The sequence below is a fragment of the Equus asinus genome, chromosome 6, assembly GCF_041296235.1.
Source record: "Equus asinus isolate D_3611 breed Donkey chromosome 6, EquAss-T2T_v2, whole genome shotgun sequence".
In the NCBI taxonomy this organism is placed as follows: domain Eukaryota; kingdom Metazoa; phylum Chordata; class Mammalia; order Perissodactyla; family Equidae; genus Equus; species Equus asinus.
The window spans coordinates 87,771,855-87,785,443 of record NC_091795.1 but is presented as its reverse complement, the minus strand read 5'-3'; the positions used below and the strand labels follow the sequence as shown (position 1 = coordinate 87,785,443).

The 13,589-nt window shown below is 41.3% G+C and overlaps 1 long non-coding RNA gene across 14 annotated transcripts in view; it reads right to left on the bottom strand.

Annotated features, from left to right (window-relative positions):
* The window catches only part of LOC139045560 (uncharacterized), a 72,974-nt gene extending 60,091 nt beyond the window's left edge, over positions 1 to 12,883 (bottom strand). For 3 of the 14 annotated variants that reach the window (XR_011504186.1, XR_011504187.1, XR_011504181.1), the window contains exons 1-3: positions 12,291 to 12,874; positions 6,197 to 6,513; positions 4,683 to 4,840 (exon numbers count right to left, since the gene is read on the bottom strand). This is a non-coding gene — a long non-coding RNA (uncharacterized lncRNA). The other 11 variants (XR_011504180.1, XR_011504176.1, XR_011504185.1 and 8 more) reach the window with 9 other exon arrangements.
* Between the last annotated feature and the right edge of the window lie 706 nt (positions 12,884 to 13,589).

Sequence of the window (13,589 nt, the reverse complement as noted above, 5' to 3'; positions counted from 1 at the left end):
CTGAAACAAAAGCCCATTTTTCAAGTGTTAAGAAGTTTGGTGGGGAGTGTGAGACATTGACAGTCACCTCTTTGCTTGGCATCTATGAATGGCAGAACCCAGGGAACAAGCAGAGCTTACATGCTTAACCACTGCACCATCTTGCCAACATCCTCGACGTATCAGCACCTCTTGCTCAGATGGTTTCAGTAGCATAACTTCATGGCCTGAATCAAGCTAGTCTCCTTCAATCCATCCTACACACAGTGATCTTTCTAACGTGAAAAGAGAATCATGTCAACTTCTTCCTTAGAATCTCAATTTAGAACCCATCCCATAGAGAATACAATCCAATCGTATTGTGGAATGCCCGAATTACCCCCTCTCTCATCAATCCCACTTCACCTTGGGACATCCCAGAGTTGCCTGAAATTCATGCATTTTTCAGTAAATACCATCGTTGCACGTGCTTTCCTTCATGCCTTCTTCTCAGACACCTCACATTTGATGTTCCTTCTGCCTGTTCCTTCCTGCTCCATCTGTGCCCCTTACTCCTCGGTTCCTTATCTAAATCTCCCTCTGCCTTGAGGATCAGTTTGTGTACTATCTCTTCTAGGAAGACTGCCCCAGGCGCTCTCCTTCTTCCACAAGCAGTGCAGATCCAGTGAGAGAAAAGGAGAGAATAAAACCCAAGAGACAGGAAAGAAGGGTAAGAGAAAAAAGGAAGGGAGACTGGAAAGTAAAATGAAAGTTTGGGGAATGAACCAAAGTGGAGAAAAAGAAAAGAGAGGAAAAACTAGACACAGCTAATACAGTCTCAGAGGTTGCCCTTGGGTTTTATACAGTTTGAGAAATGACCGACCTCTGAGCAGGAAACCTCCTTGGTGCTGAGTGCTACCTTATTACAGAGCTTGTCATGTCTTCCTAGACTGTGTGCAATGTGGGGACAGTGGCTAACTCTTAGGCAACTCTGTATTAACAGTGCCTAGCACAGCCTCAGAGAAGGGGAAGTATCAACCCTGTTTAGGGAGAGGAAGGGATGGCTGTGGAAGGCTTCTTAGAGGAGGAAACATTTAAGCAGAAACTTGAAGGATTAGTAGGAGCTCGCTAAGCGTGCAATGAGGGGCATTTTGGAATGGAGGAGGGGTCTAATTATAATAAATGCTAACATTTTTGAGCATTGTCATAATGCAGGTACTCTTCAAAGAACTTTATATGAATTTGTGCATTAAGTCCTCACAACGTACCAGGAAGGTATGTTTAATTATGGTTATCTTTTACAGGTTAGGGAATAGGAGCAAGGAGCGGTTTTCTAATGTTCCCATGATCACACAGCTAGAAAGGGGTAGAACGAGGCTTCCAGTCCTGGCAGTGGCTCCAGAGCCCACACTTTACTCCATGTCTCTCGTCTACGCTTTCAGGGAGAGGAGCACTCTACATGGAGCAACGACTCGAAGATGTGGTAGTTTGGGGTGACAGTGAGCATATCATCAGACTGAGAACCCAAAACTTCCGTTGTTCAGGCCCCTGTTATTTCTACTCCTCTCTGCTGCCTCCAGCCTAGAAAACAATATTTAAAAATCAATCGAAGAAAGACCCAGGCCAATAATGATTATATGAGCAATGTGACTGATATTATTTACTCTAGCTAGATTAAAATGTTCCCTAGGAAAAAAAATCTATAAAGACAACAGGAGCCATTATATAAAGCTATGTGGAGCCTTCCAGATAGCAAAATGGATGTCATAAATTATTTCTGCCTCTGTGGAGAGGGAAGTCTTTCCACATGGAATCATAGGAGACATCACATCAGATTAAATTCACCGAGTTCCAGCTTTTAATTCCCCTCCCAACACCCTTCCTAAGTGTTTTCCTTGCAGTGGCCACCAAACCAAGCCAAAATTAAAGAACTTCAGGGAAATATGTGGAAAAGGGAAGCAAAGCTACCTTCTCTAATGCTTACAGAACCCCTGATGGAAAGAACCCCTGTAGGAATCTGACATTAATCACCAGGCTCCTCCCTAGGGTCACAGTTGTCAAATTCTTAATGGACATATCCATAATTATTTGTAATATAACTTTCAACAACCCTCCTTGTAACACTTATCCTGGTGGGCCATCCACCTCCATTTCCCTCACCCACGGCCAACCCATCATACTCAGGCCTTCTTCTCCACTGAGGCATAATTGTATATGCATATACAATTACATATTATAATATCCTTATGCATTGTACAAATATACACATGTATACAATAATACCTATATTATTATATATACTATGTTATACATATTATTATATTGTTGAATATCCAATCACACCTCGGTGGAAAAGATATGTATCTATATATCTATAGCTACATCTTGAGGCAAGAGGAAAGATAAGATGCCCATTGTAAGGCAATGAGTATCTTATCTTCCCTCCTGCCCCCAAGGTGGACTTTGCTGCCTTTGGTGATGCTGTGCTAAGCTCTGCATTCATTCACTAGGGTAGGATAGGAGCATGGTCTGTGGTGATAGACCTGAGTCCCAAGCCTGAATTTGCCCTGACCAACTGCATGATCCTGGACAAGTCTACTCACTTCTTTGAGCCTCAGTTGTCTCATCTACACAAAGAAGGTAACAGTTCCCCCCACACACACAAGATTGTTATAAGGGTTAAGTGTAACCTCTCATTAGGGGCAACACATGATAGATATGCAACCAATATTAATTCTCCTTCTTACTTTAAGATCTGTGTGTGCTACATTCATTAAGCAAACCCTGTATTCAACATTGCTTCAGTGAGGAAAATGACATGGAAGAAGATGGTGACGTTTTGTGAAAACCTGAGGGATGACTACTATAAATCTGGGTTCTGTTTTTAGAGTTTTATTCAAAGTATCCAAAAGGAAGAAAATGCACTGGGGAGAACTTTATTATCCATCAACAAGGCAAAAGGGGCTTATTTTGTTTGCCAAGCGCTGCAACAATCATTCCCCAAATCATTAAATCGCATTGCTGAATGTAACAATGAAATTATCCTTAACTCTGAAGCGTAAAACATCACAAAATTCTCACAAAAATTAAGGAAAGTTCTTCTTTCCTGTAAAGACATGCATGACTGCAGCGTGAGAATGTGCTCCCGTGGAAGCTGCAGCTGCCCTCACCCTGGGAAGGAGGCGGAATCAGTCTCGCCTGAGTTGACTGCTCAAGGGCAGTCTTGCGTAGGTGGGTAAGTGGGTGGAGGTGAGAACACTGCAGACAGATGCCTTCTTGCTCCAAACTCTGCCTCCCTTTTCCTCTCTGAGCCAGGACCCACCTGGGTTACTGGGTTGTTGGGACAATGTTCTGCTCTGGGACGTTTATTTTTCCAGATTCAAAACTATCCACAGAACTCAGAGAAGAACTTGTGTGCCGTTGGCATCCAGAAGTTAGGACAACCCTAGAAAGTGTCAGGGTCAGGTGAAATCTGTGCAATTTAGCTTCTTGGCTAGCTTACTTAATTAGATTTGCCAGAAGACACTTCAGAGGTGAGTTTTCTTGCCAGGGCAGGGAGCTGCCTATTTCCAAGCTTACAGTGAGGATCACTAATCAGTATATGGATGGGGACTGTTGTCCAGTTCTCTGTCTTGTAATGCTTGCTTCATTCCTCTTTCTATACTCTGAGTTCTTCATTCCTTTAAAGATAGCTTAGCAAATGAAGGGACAGCCAATATGAGGCAGCATGTAGTGATTCTCTTTCAGCTGGCACAGCTGTTAGTGGAGTCGCAGGTGGCCGTGGAGGAGGCTTGACCCTTGCAGGCTCTGATGCCTCTGAGGACAATGGTGCTAGACTGGTGCTTCAGTAAGAGGGAAGCATATTGCTCTTGGTCAGATGTAAGCTGTAACCTTAGACTTTGAGTTGACTACTCTATCCTTTTCATTTTGTACATGGGAAACCTGAAACCACAGGGGTAAATGATCTTTCTGGAGATCCCAGAGTTGTCTAAGTATATATAGCCACCATTTATCATGTGCCTGCCACATCCCTTTTCTGTAATGATCACAATAATCCCGCAGCACACGGGTAATAGGCTCATTTTAGAGAAAGAAAAACCAAGCGATCATGGATGAAGAGCATGAGCCCTGGGGTCAATCTTCCTGGGATTGCGTCCTTGCTCTGCTACTTACTGGCTACTTGATTTCTGGGATATTAAGCTCCTAGTGTGTCACTTGCATTGTATGTTTACTAACAGTAAGCATCCCCCTAGGTGTCTAAATACTTCACAATATGATGAGAAGTGTTCAATAAAGGTTAGTCATTATCATTTCCAGTGTCCACAGCTAGTTAGTTTTATTTATTTTTAAAATTTTATTTATTTATTTTTTTGGTGAGGAGGAGTCACCCTGAGCTAACATCTGTTGCTAATCTTCCTCTATTTTGTATGCGGGTCACTGCCACAGCACGGCCCATGACAAGTGGTGTAGGTCTGCGCCTGGGAACAGAACCTGGGCTGCCGAAGTGGAGCCTGCCAAACTTAACCACTAGGCCACAGGCCCTGCCTCTCACAGCTCTTTAGTTTTAGATTTGATGCTCACACTTATTCTGGCCATGCTCCCACCTTTATGCCACATTGCCTCCAGTCCTGTTATGTGACCTGCACCTCCCATTGCCCAAGCACCAAGCCCATACCTTCCAATCCTTCTCAGTTAACGAGTAGTTTAGAGAGTGGAGCTCTTACCTGTTCATGCTTTTCTGCAATTTCTCCTCCTTTTTACAGGCAAGCCGGCAGACAGTGGAGGTAACTGCAGAATAAGTCCTTACCATGGGATATTTGGGAAAAGTGTGACTTCAGAGTACAGATAATCCTCTTGGTTCCTTTGGCCACCCAGACAAAACCTTAAACAGTGGTGTTATCATTAGTGGTTTCATAAGCATCTCAAATTCAGTACCCCAGAGTCAATCAGGCTTGGGGAGGCTGATTTATACTAATAAAGCTTATAAGATACTGATATTTAAAGCCAAAATGACCATTTACTGACATCTTTTGTGAAAAATATGGTTGTCAATTGTACAAGATTTTTTTTTGCTGTCCTGGCTAGGTTAAAATTTCCCAATAATCAGTGACAAGGGAAGTCAATTAAAAATCAGATGGTTTCTTGTTATATATGAAACAAATTCTCATATTCAGCAAATATTTATTGAGAGACTCCTGTTTGATGTGCACTATATTATTTTCTAAAATTATAGCAGGAAAGAGGTATAATAATAATACAATGCACTAGTAATAATAATAGCAATCACAATATGGAAGTATTCTTCTGTATTTTATATGTGTGGTTGCTTATATATACTTTCTTACTTACTCTGTGTCAGAAACTCTTCTAAGCACTTTATATATATTAGTTCTTTTGCTTCTCACTATAGCCCTATGAGGTCACTGCTAGAATCATCTCTAGTTTTCAGATTAAGAACCTGGAGCACAGGGGGTGAAGCCATAGTTTCTTCACTTAAAAGTGTTACAGTCTAGTTGATAATGGGTAGAGTAAGCAGCCATTCAATCTGATGTAGTAAATGCAAGGTGAGGGCAGGTGCTGGTGCTCTGAGAACTTGTGAAGGAGCGTCCAGCCCAGGCCTTAGGGTTCAGGGAAAGCGACATCATATGGAGAATGGAGGAGCACAGGACAGATTGCCAGGAAAGAGAGGGAGGGGAGGGCACCACAGGGAAGCGGGCCTGTTTGCACTATATGGCAGGAGATTTCCTTGGGAGGGGAGAGCAGGTGTGAAATGATAGTGCAGAGCTTGGCAGGAGCCAGCTTATGAAGCCTTTTTAAACCATGTCAAAACATTTGGATTTTATACTGAACATAACAGAAAACCATTGAAGGATTTTAAGCAGAAAGTAACCTAAAATTCACGATTTAGAAAGATCTTTCTGGCTGCAGTGTAAAACACAATTGGAATGGAGACGGGGGTGGAATGGCTTGGAGGCAGGGAGATGTTAGGAAGCTGCTGCAGTGAGAAATATGGGTGACTTGAACTGTGGTGGTGGCAAAGGTGATGGTGGAAGGGGTCACATTTGAGTTATTTAGAGGGCAGAATTGAATTTAGAGACCCACAGCCCCATCAGCCACCCAATGTCCCCTCTCCCAAAGGCAGTTCCTTAGCGACTTCACTTTTGTTATGGTTTGGAGGCATACCATATTCCCTTCTGAGGAAATGCAGGTGCCCTCAGTTAGCCAGGTAGGCATTTACCTGGAAGGCATTTCACTTCCTTAAGGCGGCTCTGCAGGACTCTGCTATGACCCATTTTGTGTTGACTTCACAGTATAAGTGCCAGAAGGCAATCATATTTCCCTTATTTCCAGGTTATTGGGGTGTGCCCATGCAGATGTCTCCCGCACATACTTTCTCATTGCCTTGGTTTCACAGACACCTTGAAGGGCCACAGAGTCATCCTTGCTCCCTGACTAATGCTTGAAACATCCCTCTTCGAGGTTTATGCTGTGCCTTCACAGGATGGTCCCCGAAACAAGATGGTGAGTGGGGAAGTTGGATGGCACAGGGGAAACCTGAAAAATTAAATAATTTCGTAAGTGATGTGAACGGTGAGTGGCAGGGCCAGGGCTCAAATTTCAAAGCCTTTGCTCTTTCTATTACACTGTATTACATTGCTTTAGCGAAATCTTTAGAATCGTCTCCCAACGCAGCAGTTGAATGAAGGCTATGCACTAATTCAGCTCACATTTGTATGTGTACTGAGCATACATTACGTGTGTAAATATAAATGTGCATACACACCTCCCGCAAAGTAAACTCTGTGAGGATAGAGACGATATTTGCATATTTGTCTCATTCATTCTTGCCCCCTAACACTTAGCACAAACCTGGAACTAATATTTTGAAGTGACCTATGATAGATGACATCAGCCACATTCCTTAGAGTTCTAAGGCACATTTTCATGAAAGATAGTCCCTATCCTAAAGGAAATCACAAGACAAGTGCCATGGCCGAGGTCTGTACCAATGCTGTTGTCACTTTGCTTAGACAGTGAACTCTTCAAGGAAAGGTGTGTGCCTTCCCATATCATTCTCTTTGCAGTGCTGGCTTAGCGAGGCTCTGACATCGGTTCCCCATGAATCCACCTGCCTTGTTTCATCTCCTTCTCCAAGTCCATAGACTCCAAGTCTGACCTCCCTGCTCTGAATCACAGATACTTCAATATGCTCCAGGCAACTTGGTTGCTTTTTTCTTTTCTGTCTCCCTGTTTTGATGGGAAAAGGTTACAGGCCCTCAGCTGTCACTCATCCTATGACAACTCTCTGGCAGACTCCTGCCTGTCAGTCACCTCCCACAGCCAGTGACATTTATCAGTTTCGATTCCGAAAAGGTCACAGAGACCAATAATGGGAAATGGCTTCAGTCATAGTGAGAACTGTGTCTGGTGCAGTTAAAATTTTGGGATGTGCCACATGCAACCCACAGAGATCCTAAGTAATCTCAAAAAGCTAGCAGACCTGATGAGAGGGGGCTAGCTGTATGGGGTAGGAGCCTTCTAGGGAAGCTCCCTGGATGAGGCTCATAGTCCTGGGTTCACGGTCACGTGGTCTTATAAATGTCAAGGAGACTAGGCATAGCTTCAGCCTAGAGCTCCGGGGTTATTGGTTCTAGTCTGATATTCCCCTTTAGGTGTGTTCAGCAAGACTCTTACTCTTCTGTGCCTCCAATTCCATTTATAAAATGAGGGTATTATACTAGATTTCTAAATCCCTATCCACATCTGACATCCTACTTTTGATTCCACAGGACCTGCAGACATGATCAAGAAGAAAGCAGTTCTCTGTGGAGTATTAGGCCTAATTATGGTGAATGTGGGGAAGCTGAGAGTACAGATTTACGCTGATATCAGGGGCTTGATTTAGCTGCAAGTTCTGCATCCACCTCATCACACACAGTGCTATGCGCTAAAATATCTGGATGAAAGACTGTTTCCCCATGGCCCAAGTCCTCCAATAGAAGGATCATATGAAGCCACATCTAACGTCTGTTTCCCAGACTGTGGGAGAAGCCATTGGCTTTGGGGCAAGCTGCCAGCACAGGCTGATAGATTGCAGCTGTCCTGTCCATGGTTCTGGGGAGTCGATAACTCATGTTCCCAGAGTAAAGGCCAGAGCAGGAAGAGGACATGTGAAACATTCATGAGCAGATATTTTGGACATGGAAATCCTCCCGGGCTGGGATTTCCAGTATTCCAGTGGGGATACCAGGTCTTAGCCAGTCAGCCCCAATAGTGTCTTTCTAATGATCTTGGTCCTTCTGGTCCCACCACTGTGGCCCTGCTTAAGGCCTGAGGGCTCCACAATTGGAGAATTGTTTCTGGAACTTTATAAAAAAGGATTTTTGAATTTCTTTTTCAGTTTAGAGATATTAGGAGCTTCCTATTACCAGAATGTAGGTCCAATCCTATATCCAAAGTGAGATGTATTAGGAGGTCTCCTAATGTCTGCCAACTCAACACTTAGATCATATTTTGGTCCAAGCGTCCCAGAAATAAGATAGACATTTTTCTTAGACCCTCATTACTACTTCCAAGATATCATTCCTCCATCTTGTCTTAGCCCCCTGCTTTTTGAGTTTGTTGCCCATCAGCTACATCAGCCTCATCACTCATATCTACCTCAAGTCATTTTCATCCTTCTTTAAGAATGTAGTCATTGGAATTTTTCTTTTGTCCCATCTGTTCTTCTATTTTCCCTCTTTTTCTGCCTTCTTTAGATTGAGTATGTTTTACGATTTTATTTTATCATGTTTGTTGGATATTATCTATGTCTTTGTTGTATTATTTTGGTGTTTGTTTTAGGGTTTAGAGTTTATAATATATGTGTTTAATTTGTAACTCCCTTCAAGTGATATTATACAACTTTCCTTACAGTATAAGAACCTTACTATAGCATACTTCCATTTCTCCCCTCCTGGTCTTTTGCTATAGCTGTCCTATGTTTCACTTATACGTAGATCACAAATTCAAAAATATAGTTATTACTTTTGCTTTAAGTGGCCTATTGTCTTTTACATATATTTAAATAATAAGGGAAATCGTATTTACATCTACAGGTGTAGTTACCATTTCCGGTGCTTTTTTACTCCTCTGCACTGAGCCAGATTCTATTTGATATCATTTTCTTTCTTCTTGAAAGACATACTTCAACATCTCTTGTAGTATAGATATGCTGGTGACTAATTCTTTCAGCTTTTATATGTATGGGAGATCTTTATTTTGCCTCCATTTTTGAAAGATTTTTACGCGATAAATAATTCTAGATTTTGCTTTTCAGAACTTCAGTGATGTTGCTCAACTGTCTTATAGCTTGCATTGTTTCTGAAAAGAAATCTGCAGCCATGTTTATTTTATTTCTCTGGGATGTTTGTCTTCAAGCATCTCTGAAATCAGTCTCTTTGCTGGCTAGGGCTTTCGCCAGGATGGGAGTGACAACTAGCATCTCAAGGTAGAACGTGTTAATGACTAAGGTTAACTCTCGGATGAGAGGGCTGGAATCTGGTTGCCAGACTCCATTCTACCCTAACGTCAGAGAGAATAAAGTTGTAGTCTAGAGTCTCCACACTTAACGGTAGAAAACTTAAATTATCCAAGCCATTTAATTTAATTTCTTTAGAAATTTCCACATGATGTATTTCCTATAGTAAATATTTACTTCCTGCTTTCTGCCTGCTGGGGAGGGGAGGGGAACACCACACAACATTTTGGGCAGTTGTCCCATATATTGTTTAACTGTTCCTTCTCCTACTCAACTCGTTATTCCTGCTTGCCAACATATGTGCTAGTCTGAGCTCAGTAGCTCTTTGAGGTCCTTTGGGTAAACTGGCTGCTACTTCCTTGGTGGCTCTCTCATGGCACATTCTATGCTGTCACCTTCTCCACCAATTTTGTCTGTCAACCTACTCCTATCCACAATTTTCTTTCAGAATTTTTACAACTATTTATCAATAGCATTTCTATCTCCCACTTCTTTCTCTTTGTCACTATTAGTTTATTCCTTTTTTCTTTTATGCCTTATCTTAGTGGGATCTCAGGAAGAGAGAGGCAATCTCACACACCTAGTCCTTTGCCTTAAGCTTAAAACACCTCCGTAACCCCTTTTTAATTTTGCTTCTTCAAATGAGTAAATCAGTTTCAAAGTAATTATGAACAAAATCCAAATATTCATAGCTAGTTGCTGATGGAGTCTGGTCCAGATTCTTTGGCCACTTCATTGACCATCAGTATTTCCCATTATATAGGTTAAATCAATGCATTGATACTTGCATAGCACTCAGCTGCTCAGTGAGGGTGGGGACAATTTCTGATTCACCATTGTATCTTTGATTCTTGCAAGATGCCTGGCACAAATTAGCTTCTCACTGATAAATTAATAATCCTCATGGACTAAATGGCTTCCAAGACCCCTTTCAGCAGTAAGGATCTGTGATTTATTGATTTTATTTGAGAATTGAATTAATTCCATTATAGAGGATATTATCTGTCTTCTCATTCTGCCTCTATGGTAGACTATTTTTGTTATGTTTGGTATATATTGATTTAGAAAATCTAATCCTAAAGCAGCACATGCCCCCAACTTTGACTTTTTCACATATAATGGGGCTTGTGCTTCTTAGTGGTAACTTTTTATCTATACAATGAGATTTAAGGAGGACAGGATAGCCAGAAATCACTTGATTAATTACATAAGTGAAAAAAAGAAGTCTCCACAATGCCCCAGATCTGGTCCTGGGCACTGAAGATATGAAGCCATAAAAAATATATTTCCTGACCTACAGGAGTCCCTAGGCAAGATATGTAAAAATGATTCTTAAAATATATGATCCTAAAAAAAACCAAGCTTGAATTAGAACCACAAAATTAGAAGACGCAAACTATATATATAAACACTTTTCTCAGGTGACCAGTTCCTCTGGAATCATCAAAGCCAACAAGAACCCTCAAATACACCTAAACCTGTAGCTTCAGAAACAAGTATGATTTAGCATCTTCTTTTCCCCAGCTTGCTTTCTCAGGATGCATTTCCAGAGAGCAGGCTGGCTGAAGAGAAGGAGCTAAAAGGATCCAGAGTAGATGATCAGTGACACTAGACAGTGCTGTCTTTATTAAAGATTTGCTTGACTTTGGACTAAGGTGAAGCACACCTATTTCTAAATTATCTTTTTTTTTTTTAAAGGAATAGATTTAAAATATCGATGGAAGAACTCACAGCATGTTCTGGTTACTTTTTGTAATTACAGGTAGAAGGAGAGTATTTTAACATCCTAGTCATGCTGTCTAACAGAAAGGGGATGAATTCTCAGATCGCTCAGAGATTTCTCTCTTAGTTTGGATTTCCCATAATGAATCAATTATAAGAATGTCTTTGTAACTGATCACACTAAACCAGGGTGCTCTGATTTCATTTCACTCTCCATATCTAATCAGAAATATTTTCTATCCTGGTGAAAAGCACATTCTTCTTGAATGTGCTCTTAATTGCACTGTGCTGAGGGCATTTCTGAGGGCCCTGTTAAATATTATATTACACAGTAGTGTGCTTTCTTACAATGAAGACCACAAATATTTGCATTTTAATGTGCACAGTGAATCTCAATTAAATGTCTCTAGTCTGTTTAAAGACCATTTTCTCCCACGTTTCAGTCTCTTTGGAAATACCAATGTTACAATAGTGAATAACCTTGAAAGAACTGCTGGTGGATAATCATGTTGACTTAATTACAGAAAAAGACAAGTTACCCCAGAGGAACCCAGAACCAAAGACTTGAGAGGGAAAAGAAGTGACCCTGTCTCAACTGGCTGCAGTGATGGGAAGGCAGCATTGATGTGAAGGCAAATAGAAGAATTTATGCTTTTTTTCTGAAGATTTTGGAAGGCTTTGCTTTTTGTTCAGAAAGTGTGGTAAAGTAACTGTACATTTACAGAAAGCTCTGCCAACCATCACATTGAAACGAAATAGAAAATCTCAGCTGTGCTACAACTAAGAAAGGTCCCTAATCTCACACTACAATCTCTGAAAAATATCTGTAAGATGCAATTTTATTTTTATCAAATTGAATCTGGCCTGAAGTTGACAAAGAACAACTCTCCTTAAGATCAAAGTTGAAACTAGTGTGGGGAAAAGGATAATGATTTCTGAAGGCCCCCAGTAATATCTCTGTGATTGGAGGTAATGAGACTGGAACATAAATAGGCCACATAAAGGTCAGGGAAAAAATTTAGTTCTTTTCAATTTTACAGATTAGCAGAGATGGTGGGGCAAGGAGAGAAACAGCACGAACATACTTTACCATTGTCTTCTCTGGTCCAGCTTCCAAACAGGAGAGATGATATACGGACGTGAGCTGACTTTTCAGCAATAGGCCCAATTCAGGAGAAATTATACAGCTATCCACCAAAAAGAAGAAGGAGATGATTCATTGCTACTCATCTTCTCACCAAAGTGGGCAACTGACAAGTGACTATGTGCTGAAATCCAAGACGTGGACATTCCCCAAACTTGAAAGCATAAAGCATACACTAAAAAACAATGAAGATGTTCCTGCGTTCACGGAGAAACTCAGAAACAGAATTCCACAGTCGAATATTCCCCAAGCCCCAGAAATTTCCTCTCAGATAAATTCTTCATCCAACATCCAACTTTTCACTCAATTCCTAAGGGAGGAGGCTGAAGGGACTTTTTGAGTTAATAAGGAAGACAGTCAAAAATATTCCTCCTATACTATTCTGGGGAAAATAGCCAGCTGAGTGGGAATTGCCCCATTCAAAGAGAATGAAGGAGAAATTTATCAGCCTGTGGTCTATGCATAGTCGTAAAGTAAAAAAAAAAAAACAAAAAATTCGGCCTGGCTTCGTCACCAAGTGGTTAAAGTCCTGCATGCTCTGCTGTAGTGGTCTGGGTTTGTGGGTTCGGATCTTGGGCACAGACCTACTCCACTCACCAGCCACACTGTGGAGGTGTTCCACATCTAAAAAACTAGAGGAGGGTTGGCACAGATGTTAGCTCAGGGCTAATCTTCCTTGAGGAGGGGGTGGAGGCACCATAACACAGGGCAATAATGCCATATCTGGGAACAGATTTACCTTCCTGCGATAAACAACAAGAAATTTGAAAATACCACTTTTACATACGGAGAAACAGGTAGTACAGGAATATAATCCTTAAGAACATTACATTTTCTGGACGATGGTGTAGGGAGGGGATCACAACAGGATATGTGTTCTCACTCAGTGAATGAGACAAAAGAAAAAGAGTTTGGGAAAGAATGCTGGAGATGAGGAAGGTATGTAGATAAAGAGTCCCAGAAAGCTATAAACTGTCTTCTGGAATCTTCAGCTGAATATTAACCAGCGCTCATGTAAACTGAAACTCCAAGTGGGATATATGAGGTTGGTTCAAAATAGAAAATCTACTAATGTGATTTGCCAAATGTATTAATTTTCTATTGCTCATGTAATAAATTTCCACGAACTTAGTGGATTAAAATAATACAAGTTTATCACTTTGCAGTTCTGAAGGTCAAAAGTCTGATGCAGATCTCACTGGGCTGAGATGAAGGTGCCAGCAAGGCTGCATTCCTTTTTGGAGG